Source organism: Myotis myotis, unplaced genomic scaffold (assembly GCF_014108235.1).
Source record: "Myotis myotis isolate mMyoMyo1 unplaced genomic scaffold, mMyoMyo1.p scaffold_m19_p_14, whole genome shotgun sequence".
NCBI classification, from domain to species: domain Eukaryota; kingdom Metazoa; phylum Chordata; class Mammalia; order Chiroptera; family Vespertilionidae; genus Myotis; species Myotis myotis.
The window spans coordinates 915,085-939,289 of NW_023416318.1; the positions used below are offsets into that span (position 1 = coordinate 915,085).

At 43.7% G+C, this 24,205-nt stretch overlaps 1 long non-coding RNA gene across 1 annotated transcript in view; it reads right to left on the bottom strand.

Moving 5' to 3' along the window:
• Positions 1-17,128: 17,128 nt before the first annotated feature.
• The window catches only part of LOC118668756, a 29,790-nt gene continuing 22,713 nt past the window's right edge, over positions 17,129-24,205 (bottom strand). The window contains exon 3 of the long non-coding RNA XR_004971752.1: positions 17,129-17,314. This is a non-coding gene — a long non-coding RNA (uncharacterized LOC118668756). The remainder of the gene's footprint in view (positions 17,315-24,205) is intronic.

Here is a 24,205-nt window from a genome sequence, read left to right on the forward strand (position 1 = left end):
TGCTGTCGGTTGTGCAGGGCCGACCCTCATGTAGTGCTGGGATGGTGTCAATTTGGGCCAACCTTTCTGTAGGGCTGCCTCACAAAATGTGCCAATATCTAAAATGTACATACATATGACTCAGCAATTCCAAACCAGGTATTTATTCAATGGGGATAATTGGACAGATGAAAAAAGATGCCAGTACCAGCAGAGTAGATTCATTGTGTCATTGCTTGAAGAGGGGAAAATTGTAATTAGTGGATTGGGTCACATGCTCATCCTTGGACCAATCAGGATGGCCAGAAGGATCAGACTGAAGTTTGCTTCAGTCACTCATCTCTCCTCTATTACCAGGAAATAGAGGAGAATCATCATGGGCAGTTGAGGATTAGGTCTAGGAGAGAGGAAGTTCCCCAAAAGAAAAAAAAAAAGGAAGAGCATTGTTACCAGAAGACTAGGGATGAGAAAACCTGTTAAGTAAACAGAATTTCTAGCCGCCTCCATCCACTATAGCAGGAGTAGCTGGGACAGAGGGAGGAATAGTCAGGCATTGGGAATACACTGTTCTTCACAGAGCCTCAGAGAGCTTCTGCAGTCTGTGATGAAACTCCTTGTCCTGAGAGGATGAGGAGGGATGTTGAGGAAGGTCAGCCCTTCAGAAGGAGACCTTGACAGGTCAATCAAACATATGGGTAATTGAATAACCTGAAAGATGTGGTTGAGGCTGTTGGGGAGTAGTCAGAAAAACATAAACAAGATCATTGTGAGTGGGGTAGGATAGGTCCTGACCTAGTTGGACCCATGTCATGTCTACACATGTCAGTGTGATGTTGGCTAGCATCCTGGGAACCACTTGCTGTCTGCTGATCTTGGACAAACGACTTAACCAAGGTAAACTTCAGATTTCTCATCTCTGAAGTTGAGAGAAGGAACCAATCTTCTGGGCTGGCTGGGAGAATTGCATGAGGCGTTGTGGGTGAAAACCCCTAATATTGCGCCAGTCAAGGCGAGTTGAATCTAAGCAAGGAGAAGGGCATGCCAGAAGCAGCCCTCAAATGGGAACAGGAGACATTCATTATGGGTCCGAAAGCCAGAGCTTTGGTCTCCTGCAAAGGGAGCCCTCGAATTTAATTTGGGGGCAGTAATGAGGGTTAAAATTCTACTTTGGATCTGAAACTGCTAAAACACCAGAACTTGCAGATGGGCAAGTTCTTAACTGTGTATAAGTGTAACCACTGTTTACTTTTGCCTTTTTGTTCTTCGTGCACACTTTCCTGGCTGATTAAACACTTCAGAACAGGAGCTACTTAGACTCCCCAAGGCAAGGCTAGGGCACCCGACCCCACCGCCCGGGTACTCCACTTCACCCTGTGCCAAGAATCCCTGGGCCTTGCTCCTGCCTCCAGTGTTCTTTCTGAGGACCAAGGATGGACAATACATACAGTGGTTGTCTTGTCTCTCCTCCGCAAACTCGAACCCAGTGAGTCTTGTGCCAGCAGGGTGGCAGGTGCGTGCTGCTCTCCCTGTCCAGGAGGGAGGGAGAGCGGGACACCACTGGGAAGGTGCAAGTGTCGAGAGAACACAAGATGTTCCCACCCCTCCTGACCCCATGTGGTCCATCTGTGTGGAAAAAGCATTGACCAGAAGCACAAAGGCCACTTTGTGTGGTATTGAGCAAGCCCCTGGCCTCTCTAAGGCCCTTTCTTCACTCTTAAAAGGGGGGCAAAATATCTTGGAGAGCAGCGAGGGGAAATGAGAGCAAGTTCTTGGCGACAGAGCCTCACAGGCAGCCATGCCCTGTGCAGGTTTGTGTGGTTACGACCCTTCTACATCCCGTGGGGTTTCACAGCATGTTCACACAGAGCTGTGCTCTGTGTCCCGGGCTAAGAAGTGGATGGTCTGGTTGGCTGCCATGGCTCAGTGGTTGAGCGTTGATCTATGAACCAAGAGGTCACAGTCCAATGCCCCGGTTGTGGGCTTAATCCCCAGTGTAGGGTATTCAGGAGGCAGCTGATCAATGATTCTCTTTCATCATTGATATTTCTATATCTCTCTCCCTTTTCCTTCCTCTCTTAAATCAATATATATCTATATATATATATATATATATATATATATATATATATATATATATGTATATATGAAGTAGATGGTCTATCTGGGTCAGATTACCAGGCACAACAATGAAGCCAATTACCTTGACCCAAAATCAAGGTCATTAGAGCTGTTCTTGGGTTTTCTGTCTGGGATCCAAAGTGGCATTGCTGCCAGGCACTCCAGGAGTTCCTCCCCTGTGTCCAGAGGGGGAACTGACATGTCAGCCAGGAAATCTCAGCCTGTTTGTGCAACAGGAGGAAGGCAACTCAGAAGCATGTGCTCATGGCCTGTAGAAGGAAACAGGAAGGGCACTTCCTCAGCTCCTCATCACATGTCCTGGGCTGGAATCAGAGCCCAGCCACCACCAAATGGCCTCACCTCAACCTCCTACCACCACCACCGAGAGGCCCCTAGAGGTGAGGCAGAGACTCTACCAAAGTAGATGGTCGTGTTTTGTGGCAAACATTGCCATTCCCAATGGCATCCATGAGACAATTCCTATGTGACTGCCTCGGTGCTTGGCATTTGGGGAGGAAAAACAAAAACATAAGAGAAAGCATTTGCTGCCACAACTGCAATAAACAGCTGTGTGTGCGCAGACAGCCCTGGAGAGGGACTTCCCAGGTCTAAGTCACCAAGTAACATAGGTGCCACCAGGCTCACCTTCAGGCACATCCCTGGTCGCTGATGCCCAGTGCCCGGAGGGACAACCTGAGGGACAAGAAGGTGGGGTTAGACTTGCTTTGGGAGAACCAAGATGGCGGCATAGGTTAACGCCGGAGTTTGCTGCCTTGAACAACTACTTCAAAAGTGAAACTAAAAAACGGAACGAACATCACCCAGAACCACAGGAACGCTGGCTGAGTGGAAGTCCTACAACTAGGAGGAAAGAGAAACGCATACGGACACTCAGAGGAGGCGCAGTGCTGAAGTCAAATTCTGAGGTGCGGAGTGCGCAGAGCGGGCTGGTGGCGGAGGGCGCGGTTGGCGTTTTCAATCAGGAGGGAGTCGCAGACTCTGAGCTCCAGATACAGGCGAGTCTTTAGGGACCCAGACTCAAACAGGAGAAGCGGGACTGTCTGGCTTCGGTCAGAGCGAGTGCAGCTTTCTCTCCGAGCTTTGCAGCGGGTGCTGGGACTCAGAGAGGCAGAGCCCCTGGGGACAGGACTGAGAGCTGCCATAACTGCTCTCTCCGGCCCACCCTGTTGATCCTGTGCGACCCGCCCCACCCAAGCCCTGCACAGAGGCATTTGCCGGATAGTCTCAGGCAAACGCCAGATTAACACCTCCCTAGAGGACAGAAGTTCTCTCACTGCAGACTCAGCTGATTCTCATAGCCACTTGGCCTGGAGGTCAAACCCTCCCTGGTATTAGCTACAACAATCAAAGTTTAACTATAAGACTGCGCACAAAGACCACTAGGGGGTGCACCAAGGAAGCATAACAAAATGCGGAGACAAAGAAACAGGACAAAATTGTCAATGGAAGATATAGAGTTCAGAACCACACTTTTAAGGTCTCTCAAGAACTGTTTAGAAGCCGCCGATAAACTTAATGAGATCTACAAGAAAACTAATGAGACCCTCCATGTTATATTGGGGAACCAACTAGCATTACACGGACTGAAATAACGAATATTATACAGACTCCCGACAGCAGACCAGAGGAGCACAAGAATCAAGTCAATGATTTGAAATGCGAGGAAGCAAAAAACACCCAACCGGAAAAGCAAAATGAAAAAAGAATCCAAAAATGCGAGGATAGTGTAAGGAGCCTCTGGGACAGCTTCAAGCGTACCAACATCAGAATTATAGGGGTGCCAGAAGATGAGAGAGAGCAAGATATTGAAAACCTATTTGAAGAAATAATGACAGAAAACTTCCCCCACCTGGTGAAAGAAATGGACTTACAGGTCCAAGAAGCGCGGAGAACCCCAAACAAAAGGAATCCAAAGAGGACCACACCAAGACACATCATAATTAAAATGCCAAGAGCAAAAGACAAAGAGAGAATCTTAAAAACAGCAAGAGAAAGAAACTCAGTTACCTACAAGGGAATACCCATACGACTGTCAGCTGATTTCTCAACAGAAACTTTGCAGGCAAGAAGGGAGTGGCAAGAAATATTCAAAGTGATGAATACCAAGAACCTACAACCAAGATTACTTTATCCAGCAAAGCTATCATTCAGAATTGAAGGTCAGATAAAGAGCTTCACAGATAAGGAAAAGCTAAAGGAGTTCATCACCACCAAACCAGGATTATATGAAATGCTGAAAGGTATCCTTTAAGAAGAGGAAGAGGAAGAAAAAGGTAAAGATACAAATTATGAACAACAAATATGCATCTATCAACAAGTGAATCTAAGAATCAAGTGAATAAATAATCTGATGAACAGAATGAACTGGTGATTATAATAGAATCAGGGACATAGAAAGGGAATGGACTGATTATTCTTGGGGGGGGGAAGGGGTGTGGGAGATGCGGGAAGAGACTGGACAAAAATTGTGCACCTATGGATGAGGACAGTGGGTGGGGAGTGAGGGCGGAGGGTGGGGCGGGAACTGGGAGGAGGGGAGTTATGGGGGGGAAAAAAGAGGAACAAATGTAATAATCTGAACAATAAAGATTTAATTTAAAAAAAAAAAAAAGGTGGGGTTAATTGGAGTGTGGGATTGCCCCGGGCTGAAGTGGAAGGGGCACTCTGAAGGCTGGAGCTGGTTACTTGGCCAGAGAGAAAACACCAGCTCAGGGTAGGGCAGCTCCAGCAAAAGAAGGCTGTGTCAGGGACACAGGCTGACCAGCAAAGGGTAACAAAGGCTCCATCAGGCACGAGAGGTCAGGCCCAGGAGGAGAGGCAGGCTCAAAGCTTGAAGGCTGCGGGGGGTAAGGGGGCGGGGGGTGTTTAGGATACTGAGGGGAGGATCCAGATGCTCCCTTAAGGCCCCTGGGGATGAAGCCTCCTTTTTCCCCCTCCTCTTCCTGTCCCTCCTTTTCCTTCCTTTGATTTAGAAGCTCTTTACTAGACTATTTCCTAAACAATAGGATTTATTGGCACCTTTCCTGCTTTCACGAGCTCTGTGAGTCTGAAAACGACTGGGCTGTTCTTGCTCTGGATAACTTTCTGGTTTGCCACAGAAACATGTCTCCTGAGGGTTTCCAGGCGGATCTCGGGAACACTTCCCTGACCCAGGCATGGTCTCCAGCACAGGCGTGATGCTAACGCGAGGGGAAATGTCTTGATCTTCATTGGGGGTGGTAGAATTCTTCTTGGGCAGGAAGCAGTCCTTGTTTGGGAAACTATTTTGATAAGCTGAAGGCCTGGGAGTAGGAGCCGGAGAACTGGATGTTTCTGTAGGCCACGCACTCAAGATAAGGTGCAGACAGCTCTGCCTGAGACCAGGAGGGAATCTGGCCTCTGAGAAGGAGGAGAGGAAATTCAGGGATGCCAGGGGAAGAATAAGGAGAGATTCCTGTAAAATGGCAGGTGAGGGGCTGGGTTAATTTGCTGCCATAACAAAATACCACAGACTGGGGTTTAAACAACAGAAATTTATTTTCTCACAGTTCTGGAGGCTAGAAGTCTACGTTCGAGGTGTCGGCAGGGTTTGTTTCTTCTAAGGCAGTGGTTCTCAACCTTCTGGCCCTTTAAATACAGTTCCTCATGTTGTGACCCAACCATAACATTATTTTTGTTGCTACTTCATAGCTGTAATGTTGCTACTGTTATGAGTTGTAATGTAAATATCTGATATGCAGGATGGTCTTAGGCAACCCCTGTGAAAGGGTTGTTCGACCGCCAAAGGGGTCGCAACCCACAGGTTGAGAACCGCTGTTCTAAGGCCTTTTTCCTTGGCTTGTAGTTGGCTGCTTCTCCCTGCATCCTCACATGGTCTTCCCTCTGTGCGTGCCTGTGTCCTACTCTCCTCTTCTCGTAAGGACAGCAGCCATACTGGATTAGGGTCCACCCACATCGACCTCATTTTAACTTGATCTTTAAAGACTCTCTCTCTCTAAACACAGTCATTTTCAGAGGTCCTGGGGGTTAGGACTTCAGCAGATAGGTTTGGGGGGAGCACAGTGCAGCCTATAACAGGAGCCAAAGGACATTTGAAGACCACTCTCCACCCCCACAACGTTGTCTTCCTATGAAAATCTTCACTAACTACTTTGTGTGAGTAGAAGTCAAAGAAAAGGTACGCCTCCCATCTGGGAGCCACGTGATGTGGAACAGAGGTGGCCCTGTGGGATCATAAACGCTGAGAATGTGAGCCTCCAGGGAGACGGAGGAAACTTGGGATGTGCGTCCCCAGGCCTGGGGACCTCAGCTACCATCTGGTTTGCATCACTGATCATATTTCCGTCTTGGCTTTCATTTTCCGGAAACTCAGAGTCACACTGGAGGTCCCTTAGGATAAATGAACTTATGTAGAGTTTCTCCCTATGCTTTATCCTACTATTTGGCTTTCATTTCCACTCTTGCGCCTCTATTGTGGGCCTTTCCTGTCTTTGTTTACCCAGCATCCCTTCTTTTGGAGCATGTCACCCCACTCCAGATAACCCCTGTAGAGCTGCCAATCAAAGTGCCAGCACCACCTCCTGCCCTCATGACCGGGTGGGCACCTGACTCTGGCTGGCCAAAGTGCCACACCCACATGGCCACAGATATGGTTATGTACCGCAAGATGGGCGAATAAGAGAATTACCTGTGATCAATATGGGAGAGAGATGTTCTCTTAGCTATTTACTAATTTGAAAGGGTATAAATCTGAGGGTTCTAGGAGCTATCTTTCCAGACATAAGGACACAGACCCATTTTGCAGGAGGCCAAGCAGAGGCAAGCAGACTGAGAGATTAAGACAGAACCTAGATAGTATTGTTTGAGCCACAAGATCCAGCTATGCCTAAAGCTAGATCCACCCCGGGAAATACCCTGTAATTGGAGCTAATAAACTCTCTTTTTCCAGCATGCACTGGGATGTAGACTGGAGGTAGGGGTCAGATGAGCTCTGTTTCTCATTGCAAGTCCAGAAGAAAGCCCTCAATTTGAGCACAAGGCCAAAGGAACTGTGCTTATCTCAGAAACCGCAAGAGCAAGTTCAATTCAAGGACCGTGACCAGGAATAGACGTCTGGAGTTAGTTACTAGTTAACAGTGTGTAAACTCAAATAGAACATCCATCCACTAGGATTGTGGAGATAGTATATGTCCAGGAACTACCAAGCCTGATGAACAGGGGTCTGTGATTGCTCCAGACCCCAAGGCAAGTCCCAGGCCCTGCAATTTTGCTGAGAGGAAGTGGGTCTTCCTTCCTCCACACCCTCCTCAGAAGTGGCCACAGAAATCCTCGGCAAGGATGTCCTAGCAGTTGGTAAGAAGGGGGGCAGGTGGGGGGGCTGACCCAGAGACTGACAGCTCTGCCTGGGGCTGCCCCTGTCCCTGTGCTGCGGAGCATGGAGTGTTTGAGGTTTTCCTTTTCCCTGTTGCCCAATGGGAGACATAGAGCAATGTTTCTGTTTGCCCTTTGCCATTGGGTCCCGGGAATGTTGAGGGTGGTTAAACTTATCTTTTAGCTGTGGGCTGCCAAATCCATGAAAGGCTGCTCTGGAACCTGATGAAAGAGGAAAGCACAGCACCCAGCAATTCTGGGCTTGGGGTTGGATGTGACAACTAGACATTATTTTGTTTTTTACAGGGTTTTTTTGTTTAAACAATCATTGTATTATGCTAGTCAGGGGCGTTTGTAGCATTCTATTTATGGGAAGAAGAGTGATTTTGTTTGTCAAACTACCTTCCCAGGAAGGATTTCCTTCTAACTTCATGAGCTTTTGGAGACTCTAGCAGTCAAGACACTCCCACCTGCCCCACTAGTGTGGCTTAGTTGATTGAGCATCTTACCCTGCATCTGGAGATTGTGGTTCCATTCCTGGTTAGGCATATGCCCAGGTTGTGGGCTCCATCCCCAGTAGGGAGCATGTAGGAGGCAACCCATTGATGTTTCTATCTCTCTTCCTCACCCTCTCTCTGAAATAAATTTAAACACACACACACACACAAACACACACACATTTTAATAAACACTCCCTATTTTCATTACACAGAGATAGAACCCAACCCAGGCTGGCCAATCAGACCCCATTTCTCTATCCAGAGGGATTGGTTCAGTTATGGACATGTGACCCAAGCAAGGCCAATCATGATTGACAGATGAGTACTGGCTAAGAGGGGTCCTCATTATCCAGAAAATGCTGAAAAAGTCAAAGCAGCTTCAAATTCATCAGTCGGCCCTCTTTTCTTACAGGCTCTTCAGTCCTCATGCCATCAGAGATTTTTCACGAGCTGTTTCAACTCATGAAAGTCTGGAGGCTCAGACCATCAGTTTTCCTTTGACCCATGGCATGAGTTATTTAGATGACTGTTTTAATTTTCAAATCTTTGGATTTTTTGTTGTTACTGATTAACTTCATTGCTTTTGCTAGACAATGTGATCTGTATGAATCTATGTGATCGGTATGTTCGATGCTTTGAACTTTCTTTAGGTTTGCCTTATACACTTGCATGTGATCAAATTTTATGGAATATACCTTGGGTGCTTGAAAAGAATGTTTTCCTAAATTGATTTGTGCAGAGTTCTATGTAAGTCAAGCATTATTTGTGTTGTTCAAATCATCAACATTCTTACTGAGTTTTGTTTTTTATCTACTTGTTCTATAAATTACACAGTGGTGTATTAACATCTCCCATTATGATCATGAGTGAGCTAATTTCTCCATGTTTTTATAATTTTTTTCTCTTTTTAAAAAAAATCAACAATTTTTCAGAGCAATTTTAAATGCACAGCAAAATTGAGCAGAAAGTAAAGGGATTTTCCTTATACTTGCTGCCCCCACACATGCTTAGCCACCCCCAATATCAGCATCCCCCACCAGAGGGGTACAATTATTGATTTTATGCTGACACAATACGACCCAAAGTCCATTGTTTACATTAGTTCTCTCTTATTGGTCTATATTCTATGGGTTTGGATAAATGTATATGTATCTACCATTATGGTATCTGATAGAGTAGTTTCACTGTCCTGAAAATCCTCTGTGCTCCAACCTGTTTATCCCTCCATCACCCCCAGCTCCTGGAAACCAGTGATTTTTTTACTGTCTCCATAGTTTGGACTTTTAAAAAATGTCATGTTGTTGGAATCATACAGTGTGTAGCCTTAGTAATATGCATTTAAGGTTCTTTCATATCTTTTCATAGCTTGACAGCTCATTTTTTTTTGGCATGGAATAATATTCTATTGTCTGGAATATACCAGAGTTTATTAGTATTTATATATCTAGGATGCATCTAAATTTTGGAAATTATGAATAAAGCTGCCATAAACATTCTTGTGCAGGCCGGTGTGTGAACATAAGTTTTCATCTACTTTGGGTAAATACCAAGAAGCACAATTTTGGATTCCATGGTGAGGGTGTGTTTACGTTAAGTTAGGTGGTGAAAAGCCACCTGTCTTCCAAAGTGGCTGTACCATTTTACATTCTCACCAGCAATGTATGAGAGTTCCTGTTGCTCCACGTCCTTGTTGAAATTGATGCTGTCAGTGTTAGGTTTTTGAATATTCTAACATGTGGAGTGGTATTTCATTGCCTTAATTTACATTTCCCTGATGACATATGATGTGAAGCATCTTTTCATATGCTTGACATCTATATATCTTATTTGGTGAGGTGTCTGTTAGGGCCATTTTAAAATTGGGTCATTTTCTTGTTGAGTTTTTAGAGTTCTCTGTATACTTTGAATAACAGTTCTTTGAATAACAGATGTGTCTTCTGCAAATATTTTCTTCCAGGATGTGGGTTGTCTTTTCATTCTCTCTCTTTTTTTTTTTAAATTAAATCTTTATTGTTCAGATTATTACATTTGTTCCTCTTTTTTCCCCCCATAACTCCCCTCCTCCCAGTTCCCGCCCCACCCTCCACCCTCACTCCCCACCCACTGTCCTCATCCATAGGTGCACCATATTTGTCCAGTCTCTTCCCACATCTCCCACACCCCTTTCCCCCCCAAGAATAGTCAGTCCATTCCCTTTCTATGCCCCTGATTCTATTATGATCACCAGATTATTTATTCACTTGATTCTTAGATTCACTTGTTGATAGATGCATGTTCGTTGTTCATAATTTGTATCTTTACCTTTTTCTTCTTCTTCCTCTTCTTAAAGGATACCTTTCAGCATATCATATAATACTGGTTTGGTGGTGATGAACTCCTTTAGCTTTTCCTTATCTGTGAAGCTCTTTATCTGACCTTCAATTCTGAATGATAGCTTTGCTGGATAAAGTAATCTTGGTTGTAGGTTCTTGGTATTCATCACTTTGAATATTTCTTGCCATTCCCTTCTGGCCTGCAAAGTTTCTGTTGAGAAATCAGCTGACAGTCGTATGGGTGTTCCCTTGTAGGTAACTGAGTTTCTTTCTCTTGCTGCTTTTAAGATTCTCTCTTTGTCTTTTGCTCTTGGCATTTTAATTATGATGTGTCTTGGTGTGGTCCTCTTTGGATTCCTTTTGTTTGGGGTTCTCCACGCTTCTTGGACCTGTAAGTCCATTTCTTTCACCAGGTGGGGGAAGTTTTCTGACATTATTTCTTTTTTTTTTTTGGATTTCAGAATGGATTTATTTCATTTTATTTTATTTTTAATTAAATCTTTATTGTTCAGATTATTACATTTGTTCCTCTTTTTTCCCCCCCATAACCCCCCCTCCTCCCAGTTCCCGCCCCACCCTCCGCCCTCACTCCCCACCCACTGTCCTCATCCATAGGTGCACGATTTTTGTCCAGTCTCTTCCCACATCTCCCACACCCCTTTCCCCCCCAAGAATGGTCAGTCCATTCCCTTTCTATGTCCCTGATTCTATTATAATCACCAGTTCATTCTGTTCATCAGATTATTTATTCACTTGATTCTTAGATTCACTTGTTGATAGATGCATATTTGTTGTTCATAATTTGTATCTTTACCTTTTTCTTCCTCTCCCTCTTCTTAAAGGATACCTTTCAGCATTTCATATAATCCTGGTTTGGTGGTGATGAACTCCTTTAGCTTTTCCTTATCTGTGAAGCTCTTTATCTGACCTTCAATTCTGAATGATAGCTTTGCTGGATAAAGTAATCTTGGTTGTAGGTTCTTGGTATTCATCACTTTGAATATTTCTTGCCACTCCCTTCTGGCCTGCAAAGTTTCTGTTGAGAAATCAGCTGACAGTCGTATGGGTATTCCCTTGTAGGTAACTGAGTTTCTTTCTCTTGCTGTTTTTAAGATTCTCTCTTTATCTTTTGCTCTTGGCATTTTAATTATGATGTGTCTTGGTGTGGTCCTCTTTGGATTCCTTTTGTTTGGGGTTCTCCGCGCTTCTTGGACCTGTAAGTCCATTTCTTTCACCAGGTGGGGGAAGTTTTCTGTCATTATTTCTTCAAATAGGTTTCAATATCTTGGTCTCTCTCATCTTCTGGCACCCCTATAATTCTGATGTTGGTACGCTTGAAGCTGTCCCAGAGGCTCTTTACACTATCCTCGCATTTTTGGATTCTTTTTTCATTTTGCTTTTCCGGTTGGGTGTTTTTTGCTTCCTCGCATTTCAAATCATTGACTTGATTCTTGCGCTCCTCTGGTCTGCTGTCGGGAGTCTGTATAATATTCGTTATTTCAGTCCGTGTATGCTTAATTTCTAGTTGGTTCCCCAATATAACATCGAGGGTCTCATTAGTTTTCTTGTAGATCTCATTAAGTTTATCGGCGGCTTCTAAACAGTTCTTGAGAGACCTTAAAAGTGTGGTTCTGAACTCTATATCTTCCATTGACAATTTTGTCCTGTTTCTTTGTCTCCGCATTTTGTTATGCTTCCTTGGTGCACCCCCTAGTGGTCTTTGTGCGCAGTCTTATAGTTAAACCTTGATTGTTGTAGCTAATACCTGGGAGGGTTTGACCTCCAGGCCAAGTGGCTATGAGAATCAGCTGTGTCTGCAGTGAGAGAACTTCTGTCCTCTAGGGAGGTGCTAATCTGGCGTTTGCCTGAGACTATCCGGCAAATGCCTCTGTGCAGGGCTTGGGCAGGGCGGGTGGGTCGCACAGGATCAACAGGGTGGGCCGGAGAGAGCAGTTATGGCGGCTCTCAGTCCTGTCCCCAGGGTCTCTGCCTCTCTGAGTCCCAGCACCCGCTGCAAACCTCGGAGAGAAAGCTGCACTCCCTCTGACCGAAGCCAGACAGTCCCGCTTCTCCCGTTTGAGTCTGGGTCCCTAAAGACTCGCCTGTATCTGGAGCTCAGAGTCTGCGACTCCCTCCCGATTGAAAACGCCAACCTCGCCCTCCGCCGCCAGCCTGCTCTGCGCACTCCGCACCTCAGAATTTGACTTCAGCACTGCGCCTCCTCTGAGTGTCCGTATGCGTTTCTCTTTCCTCCTAGTTGTAGGACTTCCACTCAGCCAGCATTCCTGTGGTTCTGGGTGATGTCCGTTCTGTCTTTTAGTTTCACTTTTGAAGTAGTTGTTCAAGGCAGCAAACTCTGGCGTTAACCTATGCCGCCATCTTGGTTCTCCTCTCAGAATGGATTTAAATGATCTATTTCTTCAAATAGGTTTTCAATATCTTGCTCTCTCTCATCTTCTGGCACCCCTATAATTCTGATGTTGGTACGCTTGAAGCTGTCCCAGAGGCTCCTTACACTATCTTCGTATTTTCGGATTCTTTTTTCATTTTGCTTTTCTGGTTGGGTGTTTTTTGCTTCTTCGCATTTCAAATCTTTGCCTTGATTCTTGCGCTCCTCTGGTCTGCTGTTGGGAGTCTGTATAGTATTTGTTATTTCAGTCCGTGTATGCTTAATTTCTAGTTGGTTCTTTATCATAACATCGAGGGTCTCATTAGATTTCTTGAGGATCTCACTACATTTATCGGCGGCTTCTAAACAGTTCTTGAGAGACCTTAAAAGTGTGGTTCCGAACTCAATATCCTCCATTGACAGTTTTGTCCTGTTTCTTTGTCTCCACATTTTTTATGCTTTCTTGGTGCACCCCCTAGTGGTCTTTGTGCGCAGTCTTGTTGTAGTTAAGCCTTGATTGTTGTCGGCAATACCGGGATGATTTGACCTCCAGGCGACCTGGCTATGAGAGTCAGCTCGTCTTTTCATTCTCTTGACAGTGTCTTTCCTAGAGCAGACAATTTTAATTATAATGAAGTCCAGCTTATCAATTCTTTCATGGATCATGCTTTTGGTATCACATCTAAAAAGTCATCACCAAACCCAGGGTCATCTACCGTTTCTTTTATGTTATCTTCTAAAAGGCTTATAGTTTTGCATTTTACATTTAGGTCTCTGATCCATTTGAGTTAATTTTTATAAAGATTGTAAGATCGTATCTGCAGCCAGTTTTTTGCATATGGATGTCCAATTATTCTACCACCATTGAAGAGAACATCTTTTTTTCCACTGTATTATCTTTACTCTTTTGTCAAAAATCAGTTGACTAAATTTATGTGGTGGATTTCCAGGCTCTCTATCCTGTTATATTAATTTATTTGTCTATTCTTTCGCCAATACTATATTGTTTTGGTTATTATAGCTTTATAGTTAGTTCTGAAGTTGAGTTGTGTCTGTTCTCCAACTTTGTTCTTCTTTTTCCATATTAAGTTGGCTATTTTGGATCTTTTGCCTTTCCATAAAAACTTTAGCATCAGTTTGTTAATATCTACAAAATAACTTGCTAGGATTTTGATTGAGATTGCATTTAATCTATAGATTAGATTGAGAAGAGCTGGCATCTTGACAATATTGAATTTCTATCCATGAACATGGAATTTCTCTTCATATATTTAGTTCTGTGCTTTGATAGCATCTGTATAGTTAATGGCTTTAATCTCCTCCTCCAAATACAAAGACTTTAGAATACCTTAATTCTACAAATGCATTAGAACATTTTCACTCAAACCACTCTCTCCCAAATTATATGCTATTTCCGCCCAGAATTTTAGTTCTTCTTAAACACACAATTAGAGATGGTGATGATGATGATGATGATTGTATATAGTCAAGTGTTTGTTTATATTTCTCCATATGTTTATAATTTTTGTTGCTCACTTTTCCTTCTGACACCTTACATTGTTCTTCTGAACTAATTTTTATTCTTTTTTTAAAATGTATTTTTATTGATTTCAGAGAGGAAGGAAGAGGGAGAGAGAGATAGAAACTTCAATGATGAGAGAAAATCATTGTTTGGCTGCCTCCTGCATGCCCCTACTGGGGATCGAGCCTGCAACCCAGGCATGTGCCCTTGACTGGAATCAAACCCGGAACCCTTCAGTCCACAGGCCAACGCTCTATCCACTTAGCCAAACCAGCTAGGGCTCATTTTTATTCTTGAAGTGTATCTTTTTAAGTTCTATCAGTCAAGGGTCTATTGGTGGAAAGTTCTATCTGAAAATGCCTATTTTCCTTTTGTTTTCAAATAAGCATTTCTCTAGATATAAAATGTTACTTATTTTCTCTTAATATTTAGAAGACATCAATGAATGTTTATTGGCTTCTGTTTTTATGCAAGTCAACAGTTTATCATTCTTTGTCTTTTCTCTCTGCCTTTATGATTTCTTTGTCTCTAGTGTTCTGCGATCTCACCACAAAGCTATCTAAATATAAATTTCCTTTTATTTTTATTGCATGGGATTTGTTGGGCATTCTGGATCTGACAATTTATGTCTATACTAGTTAGAACTCGATTAAGCACATGTGTCAGAAATCTCAAAATAAATAGTAATTTGTAAAAGAAGATCATTTCTCACATATACGTAGTTAGATGCTAGACAATATTTGGCTGTTACAGGTCTTTTACCTCATTACTCTACTGCCCTATAGCCCACGACTTCCCTTCTCAAGGTCCAAGTTAGCTTCTGGAGATCCAGCCCTAACATCTGCATTATCGTAAGTCATATGGTGCAAGGGAAGGAGGGCTTGCTCTGTTTTCCATAAGGATTCTTCCCAGAAGTCTTAGACATTTCTTTTTATATTTCAGTTCCCAGAATTTAGTGCATGGCCACACCTACATGCAAAGGAGGTTGGAAATTATGCAACTTTAGTAGGTGACATTGCAACCCCAAATAAATCTGTGGTTCTGGCATAAAGAAGAGAAAAACAATAGTTGTTGGGATAAACAACCAACAATCTTAATATAGTCCAATTTATTATTTGTCTCCTTTTCAGTTAGTAATTTTTGTGTCATGTTTAAAAATAGTTGCCTACACCAAGTATTATCCTAAAAGATTATTTTTTAACCTTTCACATTTAGATTTATAGTCCACCTGGAATTGATTTTTGTGAATGATTTATTTTGTCAGGATGTATTTTGTCCCTTTGGCTATTCGATTGCTCTAGAAAAGAACATCTTTTCCTCTTGTCTCCCGCTGTATTGCAGGTGACGCCTTTGTCATCAATCAGGTGAACATATATGTGTTGATTTGCATTCCCCTGATGACGAATGATGTTGAGAATCTTTTCATGTGCTTATTGGCTATTTGTATATCTTCTCTGGAGTAATGGATAGTCAGATTCTTTGCCCATTTTTTAAAATTAGGTTATTGTCACATTATTACTGAGTTGTAGAAGCTCTTTATATATTCTAAATCAAGTCCTTTATCAAACACCTTATTCGCAAAGTTTTCTCTCATTATTTCTGAACTGTCAATTCTATTCCATGGATCTGTCTACTGTTGCACCAGTACCCACACTGTCTCGATTACTGCAGCTTTATAGTAAGTTTTGAAATTAGAAAGCGTGAGTGCTCCACTTGGTTCTTCTTTTTTATTAGTTGGCTATTCTGGGTACAATTGGTTTTGGTGTATTACCTTTGTGTCCCTCATCCTTGCTAAATTTATTTAATTTTTAAAAAATATGTATTTTATTGATTTCAGAGAGGAAGGAAGAGGGAGAGATGGAAACATCAATGATGAGAGAGAATCATTGATTGGCTGCCTCCTGCATGCCCCCTATTGGGGATCGAGCCCACAACCGGGCATGTGCCCTGACTGGGAATTGAACCATGACCTCCTGGTTCATAGGTTGATGCTCAACTACTGAGCCATACCAGCCAGGTTAAATTTATTTAATTTTAATAATCCGTTTAAAAATTCTTTTGTATTTTTTTTAATCCTCACCTGAGGATTTCTAGAGAGAAGGGGAGGGAGGGAGGGAGGAAGAGAAGAAGAGAGGGAGGGAAAAAGAGAGAGAGAGAGATGTTGATATGAGATAGTATTGATTGGTTGCCCTCCATCTGTGTCCCGACCATGGATTGCGCTATAACCTAGGTATGTGCCTTGACTGTGAATTGAACCTGCAACCTTTTGGTATACAAGATGATGCTCCAATCAATTGAGCCACACGGGCCAGGGCTCTTTTGAATTTTCTATACACATAAATGTATCATCTACAAAAAACAACACATATTTCTTCCTTTCTGTTTGGCCAATCTTAATAGATTCTCACTTCTCTGTCACACTTCTCAGTCTCTTTTATTTTTTTAAACATATTTATTTTCTATATGTATCCAATCATTTCATATCTATTGTCCTTGGGGGTCTGATTCTGTATATTGTTGTTTCTGCTGACTCTAACTCATGGTGGCTCTTCTCTTTAAATATTTATGATTTCTTTCTTGTTATCACATATTTCTCAGTGTTTTATCTGTTGTGATGTTTTGAGGTGTGAGTTGGGCATGTGCTCCTCTTAGGAGGACTTGCATTTCTTCTGCCAGGTGCCTGAGGTACTACCAACCTGGTACTCTTATACACTAAATGTTTAGCTTTGGATTTGTAATTACATAAGGAGTGTGAATTCCAGCCCTGAAAACACATGTGAGTAGGCTTATGATTAGGAATTAGTAGAGGAGATCTTTTTTCCATTTAACTCACAGCCAAGACCTAGACAGAACTTTGAGTGTGGGATGTTTTTTGTTTTGTTTTCTTTCAGAGGCACTGGCCTGAGGAGTCCTTGATCCTACCTTTTATCCCACATAGGTCCCAGAGTTTGGCTCCTGTTCCCAGCTCTAGGCCCCCTAGGGATTGGCAGATATCTTCAGGGTGAGTTCTGACTTCAGCATTTGCTTACCTCTGTATTTGAGTTTTCTCAACTTGGGCCTCTGAGGATTTCCCTTGCTTTCACACTATTAACTGTTAGGGTCCTCAAAGAAGGAATGCACGAGGCTGAAAGTGGTAAAGAATTATAAATTTATTAGGTCATCTGGAAACCATTCGGGGAATCAGAGATTTTAAAGGACTCCAGGCGGGCTTTCTCTGTGCGGGGAATTCCCTGGGTGAGTCCAGATCCTGGGCAAATCCGGAGAGGAAAGTTACTGGTCTTAGCAAATGGAATGTGATCTAAGCGAAAGGGAATGTCAATTGCAAAATGACCTAAAGGTCAGTTTCCTAGGGAAGGGGGTATCAATTCTATTATTTGATCAAACCTAACATTAGCCCTACATTTTAAAAGCTGTTTTTTAAAAAAATATTGTATTCAGTATCTATGAGTACTCTTCATTTTCAAGGTTTCTCTGACATCTCTGCTGGGAATAAGCACTTCTGGGTGGCTGCTCCTCGACAAATTCAGCTCCAGGCTGATCTGAGCATGTCCCAAACTGTCAGCAGGCTAGAGCTAGTCAAAAAGGCCTATTGCACAACAGATTTACTTAAATATATATATATATATATATATATATATATATATATATATATATATATATATATATATAGATTTCAGAAAGGAAGGGAGAGGGAGAGAGACATCAATGATGAGAGAGAATCATTGATCGGCTGCCTCCTGCACACCCCCTACGGAGGATCGAGCCCACAACCCAGGCATGTGCCCTTGAGCATAATCGAACCCGGGACCCTTCAGTCTGCAGGCCAACGCTCTATCCACTGAGCCAAACCAGTCAGGGCTACTATTTAATAAGATAGTTGTGGTTGAGCCGAAACCAGTTTGGCTCAGTGGATAGAGCGTCGGCTTGCGGACTGAAGGGTCCTAGGTTCGATTCCGGTCAAGGGCATATACCTGGGTTTCGGGCACATCCCCAGTAGGAGATGTGCAGGAGGCAGCTGATTGATGTTTCTCTCTCATCGATGTTTCTAACTCTCTCTCTCTCCCTTCCTCTCTGTAAAAAATCAATAAAATATGTTTTTAAAAAAAAAAAAAAAAGATAGTTGTGGTTGAGCATAGAATTTGTTCCTTTCTGATACAGTTCATACAGAGAATTTGACGGTGATCAGTTGCTCTTGACTGGAGGTAATTTTGCACCTTTCTTCTGCCCAGAGGACATTTGGCAAATATCTGAAGGCATTTTTTGGTTTTCACAGTCAAGAAGGGGGTGCCACTGGCATCCTGGGAGAGGGGCCAAAGGTACTGCTAAACATCCTACAATGTCCAGAACACCCGATACATAGACAGGAAAGGTTATCTGGCCCCAAGTGTCAATAGTGTCAAGATTGAGAAACCCTGGACAATAATTACAATGCCTTTTTTTGTTTTGTTTTGTTCATCCTCACTGGAGGATATTTTCCCATTGATTTTATTATATTTTTTAGAGAGAGTGGAAGAGAGGGGGAGAGACACAGAGAGAGAAACATCGATGTGTCTCATATCGATTGGTTGCCTCCTGCACGCACCCAGATCAGGACCAGGGATGGAGCCTGCAAACAAGGTACATGCCCTTGGCGGTCAAACCCAGGACCCTTCAGTCTGAGGGCCGATGTTCTGTCCACTGCATGAAACCAGCTAGGGCTAAGTCTCAAGTATAGGGATGACTGCTTTTTTTTTTCCTCTAACTCTTTTGGCTTAGATATAAAAATTTTAAACGTTTGTCAAAAATTAATGAAAGAGAATCAACATTCTCTTTCATGCTACCATCTGTTGAACATCTTTTCTGCCTCAGGCACAGTGCTAAGTATATTAATGAAGACAATAACATTTATTTCATCATATTCTCCAGAACTTTAGTGTTTTGGGTCAAAGGTGGACATAAAGGCTTCAGAGTAAATGATAGGTGCATTGCAATTTTCAAGTAAACTATGCAATTCAAAGCAGAAACCGTTTGTATTGAGTTTCTAGGCATGAAAGTATGTATTATTTCAAAGCTGGATTTTAGTTTGATCAACATGTCACAGTGTGGTTGACATGACCACATACGGAAACACAAGCCTGGCATTCCCCCTTCAGCGCCGTGACTCAGGCTGCAGATAGCAAGCACTCCAGTGATCACTCTCTGGGCCTCCATTGCAGATTCTGCCTGTCTCAGCCTGTGATGTCTTCCTTGCCGGGCCTCCCTTTCAGGGAAAGGAGAATTGCTTAAGACTTAAAAACTTGCTCAGCAGCGTCAAGCCCCCTTGCCTAGTAAGAAAGGACAAATCTTCACAAACATAAGGCCATTTGACTTGAAGAGTCCCATCCCACAGGACTGTCCGGGGCAGGGGACAGGGATGCTGACTGCTAGCCTCGATCCTGCTGCTGCTGTTGTCTCATTCTCCAGGCCCCTCGTTCTCCGCTGGACTGGCTGTCCTCCCTGAGCCCCGTGGCTTCCCCGCCTGGTGAGCAGGTCTGCCCGGTTGTGGTTCCTCCTGGGACTCCCACTGCCACCAATGGGGCCACATCCTGCTGAGTCCCTAAGGAGGGCCCCATTCACAGAGAAGGGCTTACTCTGTACTTGGGCAAAATATGTTTGACAATCATAAAAAACCTAGAAGCGGGCAAGGCAACCTTACCCCATCCCCTGAGGACTGGGATAATGGTTGAAGTACAATAACTAGTGCATCACGGACCACAACTGATCACTCCAAGGGACCAGTGTCTCAGGCTCCCTTTAGTTGCTGGATCTGAGAAGGCCCAGGAGAGGGGCCTGAGCTGCAGGGGGCGTGGCCTTCAGGGGCTCCTGACAGCAGGTGTTTAGCAGCGGGTACAGAAGCTTTTCAATACCAGTAGGGCCATCGTGGTGCATCCCAGCTGTGTGCATTGTTTATTCTACCAATGACTTCCGTGAAGTGACCAGCGACAGCAGTCACTGGCAGGATTATACAGAACTGGAGTGGGTTAAATGACTGAAAAGACAGCTTGTCTGCTAGTTGCCTAAAATAACATTACTGGTGGGTATCAGCAAACTATGCGTGATCAAAATGGGGAGAGGGACAATCAGCCCCCAGCAACATTTCCCTGTAACCTGGGGTTTGAGAAGCACCGGGGGCTGTGGGTACTGGTTTCTGTCCTCCAACTCTGTGGTGCCTTCAGAATCTCATGCTTTGTCTGGGGCTAGAGATGTGCTCTTCCTGACCAATATGTCACAATCTCTTCAGACCCACGGTCCGAGGGCTTGGACAAGCCCTGCGTCTCAGCAAGGGACCATCATGGAACAATAGTTGAGTGTGTGTGTGTGTGTATGTGTGTGTGTGTGTGTGTGTGTGTGTGTGTGTGTTTCTGTGCTGTGTGCCATGGATATGGTATATGAGTGTGGTTGGGTGTACATGCCTCTGTGCACATGTTAAGAAAGTGCTGAGGCAAGTAGTCTTAATGAGACTGAGAAGATGGCGACCAGAAGAAAAGAGAATGGAGGGGACCTTTAGCCAAGCCCTTGAAGTGCATTGTACATGATCATACCAGGAGCCTGGCTAGGCCACTCAGCAACTCACAGCACCCAGCGATGGTCCCCCCTGATTGGGGGGGACCCCTGCCGCTGCCCCTGCAGGGTGGGAAGGAAAACACATTTCAAAGAAAATTTGGAATGGGGGTAGGAGCTCTTTGTTCCTTTGCAGCTTATGCACAAATTGTGTATATGTGTGGCGAGTGGAGGGGGGGAGAGGGGGGGAGGAGGTATTTTGTTTTGTTTGTTTTTTTAGTAGAGCTGTATCGAAAGAGCTTGCCCCATTGAGCATGTAGGAGAAAACTCACGGCCTGTGTCAGTCCCAGGCCACATTAAACAAAGCAAGGCCTTCAACACAAGGAAGATTTTTGCCCTTCCTGCCAGAGACAGGAGCTTGGGGATTACAAAGGATTTGAGTCAAGGGAGTATGATAATGAACATCCGGTTCTAGGAGTCCCGAGGCTCTGGATAGGTTGTAGGAGTGGCAGCAAATGCCTTGCCCGAGGTCACAGCACTGTTTCTGGTTGAGTGTCTGCAGGACCACAGATAGCTTTATTGGTCAGTGAAGGTTATTGGAAGGGCAAAGTTTCTCTTCAAGCTTCCGGACTCCCAAGTCCAGAGCTCTTTCCACCACCCCAGCAAACAGGGTCCGTGGTCTCCTCCAACTCTGTGGTGCCTCCAGAATCTCATGTTTTGTCCGGGGCTAGAGAGGTGCTCTGCCTGACCCGTATGTCACAGTCTCTTCAGACCCAAGACCTGAAGGCTGGGACAAGCCCTGCTTCTCAGCAAGGGACCATTATGGAACCTTAATGTCAAAGCCACCCATAATGACATCTTAAGTTTACTGAACAGAGATCTGCCTGGAAAACGGTTTTAAGGACCTGTTTGAATAAGCCTCATACTCCATTTTCAGAAAATTCTTCCGTAAATGATTGACGACACAAAATGAAAATGCTGCCAGTTGGATGTCGATCACATGTTGCAAACCACCTCTCTAGCTCGAAGGTCACCGATGTCTCCATTAATATTCAGGACACGGATCTCCTAAGTTTGCTCTTGGGACATTTGAGAAAATAGCCTGATTTTTTAAAGTGTTTTTTTGTTTTGTTTTGTTAATCCTCACCCGAGGATATTTTTCCATTGATTTTTTTTTTTTTAGGGAGAGTGGAAGAGAGAGGGAAAATCAGAGAGAAACATCATGTGAGAGAAACACATCAACTTGTTGCCTCCCACACGAGCCCAGACCAGGGCCCAGGCCGGGGAGGAGCCTGCAACCGAGGTACTTGCCCTTAACTAGAATTGAACCCGGGACCCTTTGGTCTGCAGGCTGATGCTCTATCCACAGAGCCAAACTGGCTAGGGCTATAAAAGTATTTTTATTGAGGTATAATTTATATACAGTGAAATGCTCAGATCTAATGTGCAGAGTTTGATGATTTTGGTAAATATATACATGGTGTCACCATCACCCCAATCAAGACAGAAAACATTTCCCTCACCTAGAAAATTCCTTCTCCCCTCTTTCCAATCAATCCCACTGTTGTGACTACCATCACCATAGACTGTTTTTAACTTTTCTAGGGTATCTGTTTCAGATTGAATGTTTGTGTCCCTCCAAAGTTCATATCGCCAGGGCCCAGGTCAGGCTGTTCCAAGACATTCCACTGCGGCATAGGAATTATTTCAAACTAAAATCGCCCGAGAAGCAGCCAGAGCAAGAAGAGCTCACTGGCTCTCCTCTGTCCCTTTAAAAATAGTAACTAAATCTCCATGACAGGTGCCTTTTCTAGCCCTGAAGGCCTGAGACACAACTTTATCTTATAAAATCCAGGATAGAAAAGGTGTGTCTAAGTAAATCTTATAATACCTTGACTAGTTTACTACCTGGGCCCAGACTTTGTTTAGATTCCTCACTTACAAACAACCAAAGCTGCTTAGACTCCTTTCTAGTAAGCACTAACTTCCTTTGTCCTGTCAGTGGCTCACACACTTATTGTTTCTTTATCTAAAAAGTATAAAAAAGTGCCTAGTTTAATCACCTTTGGAGCCTCCTTTTATGATCTGAGCATCATACTGATTCTCCTGTGCACAGGTATTAAAATTGTTTTCTTTCTTCTGTTAGTCTAGTCTTGTGTCAATTTTATTATTTAATAACTAATCCAGCCGTAAGAACTGAAGAAAGGAAGAGTGGGAAATTCTTTTCCGCTGCCCCAAAATACGTTGAAACCTCACCTTCCAATGTGAGAGTATTAGGAGGTGGGGCCGTTGGGAGGAGTTTAGGTCATGAGGAGGAAGCCGTCACAAATGGGATTAAACGAGGGATCCCGGAGAGCTCCTCTGCCTTTTTTGCTCTGTGAGGACACACTGAGAAGACAGCCATCTATGAACCAGGAAGACGGCCCTCACCAGACGCCGAATCTGCCTGCCCCTGGATCTTGGACTTCCCACCTCCAGAAATACATTTCTGTTGCTTATAAGTCACCCAGTCTATGGTATTCTGTGAAGCAGCCCAAACTAAGTCGGTGTCATATAAATGAAATGAAACAGTACATGATCTCTTGTGTCTGGCTTCTTTCACTTAGCGTAATATCTGTGAGATTCATCTACTAGTATGTTGTCACATGTACACGCAATCCAGTCCCTTCCTGTTTATTGCCAAAGAGTTTCCTATGGTACGTAGGTTCCACAGTTGGTTTAGCCATTCATCTTTTGATAGACATGTGGGCTTTTGCAGTTTGGGGCTGTTAAGAATAAAGCTGCTATGAACATTTATGTGCGAGTCTTTGTGTGGGGTGGATAGAAGTTTCATCTGTCTGGGGTGAAAACACCTAGGCATGGAACTCCTGGGTTATGAGTGTATGTTTAACTTTATAAAAGATTTGTGGCTTATTTTTTTATGTCACCTTCCCGAGAGGATGTTTAGAAATCAGCTTGTAAAGACCACACCAAAACAACCTCCCTGGAGGGGAGATGGTAGCAGAGAGGGGGCCGCTCTTATTGAAAAAGAGCTGTTTTTCAATAGCTTCTGTATTAACTAATTCCTGAGTGGGTTTCATAATTGGTGCTAACTTTGGACTACATCCAAGAAAATGATTTATTCACATTACTAATGGAAATGGACTACGCAGGGCAGCAGGACTGAAACACACGGAAGGTTATTTACGCTAAAATGTTGGTGAAGCCTCTTGGAATTTTGCCTTAAGCTCAACCAATTACAATTTAGCAGGGTGATTTATTGAGAATATAAACGATGGAAAGGTCACCCTTTGAAAAGCGAATCTGAGTTCTGAATTTTCACTGTTGTAGACTCCTGTCCTACCCCAGGAAAGATAAACAAGCTTTTCTGTGACTTGAGGGCCTTCACTCGCTGCCAGATATAGCATCAAACCATATTGTACAAGAAAGCAGCACAGAACACATTTGTGTTTGGGTGACTGAACAGAAGTAAGGGCTCTGACCTTGGTTGGACCTC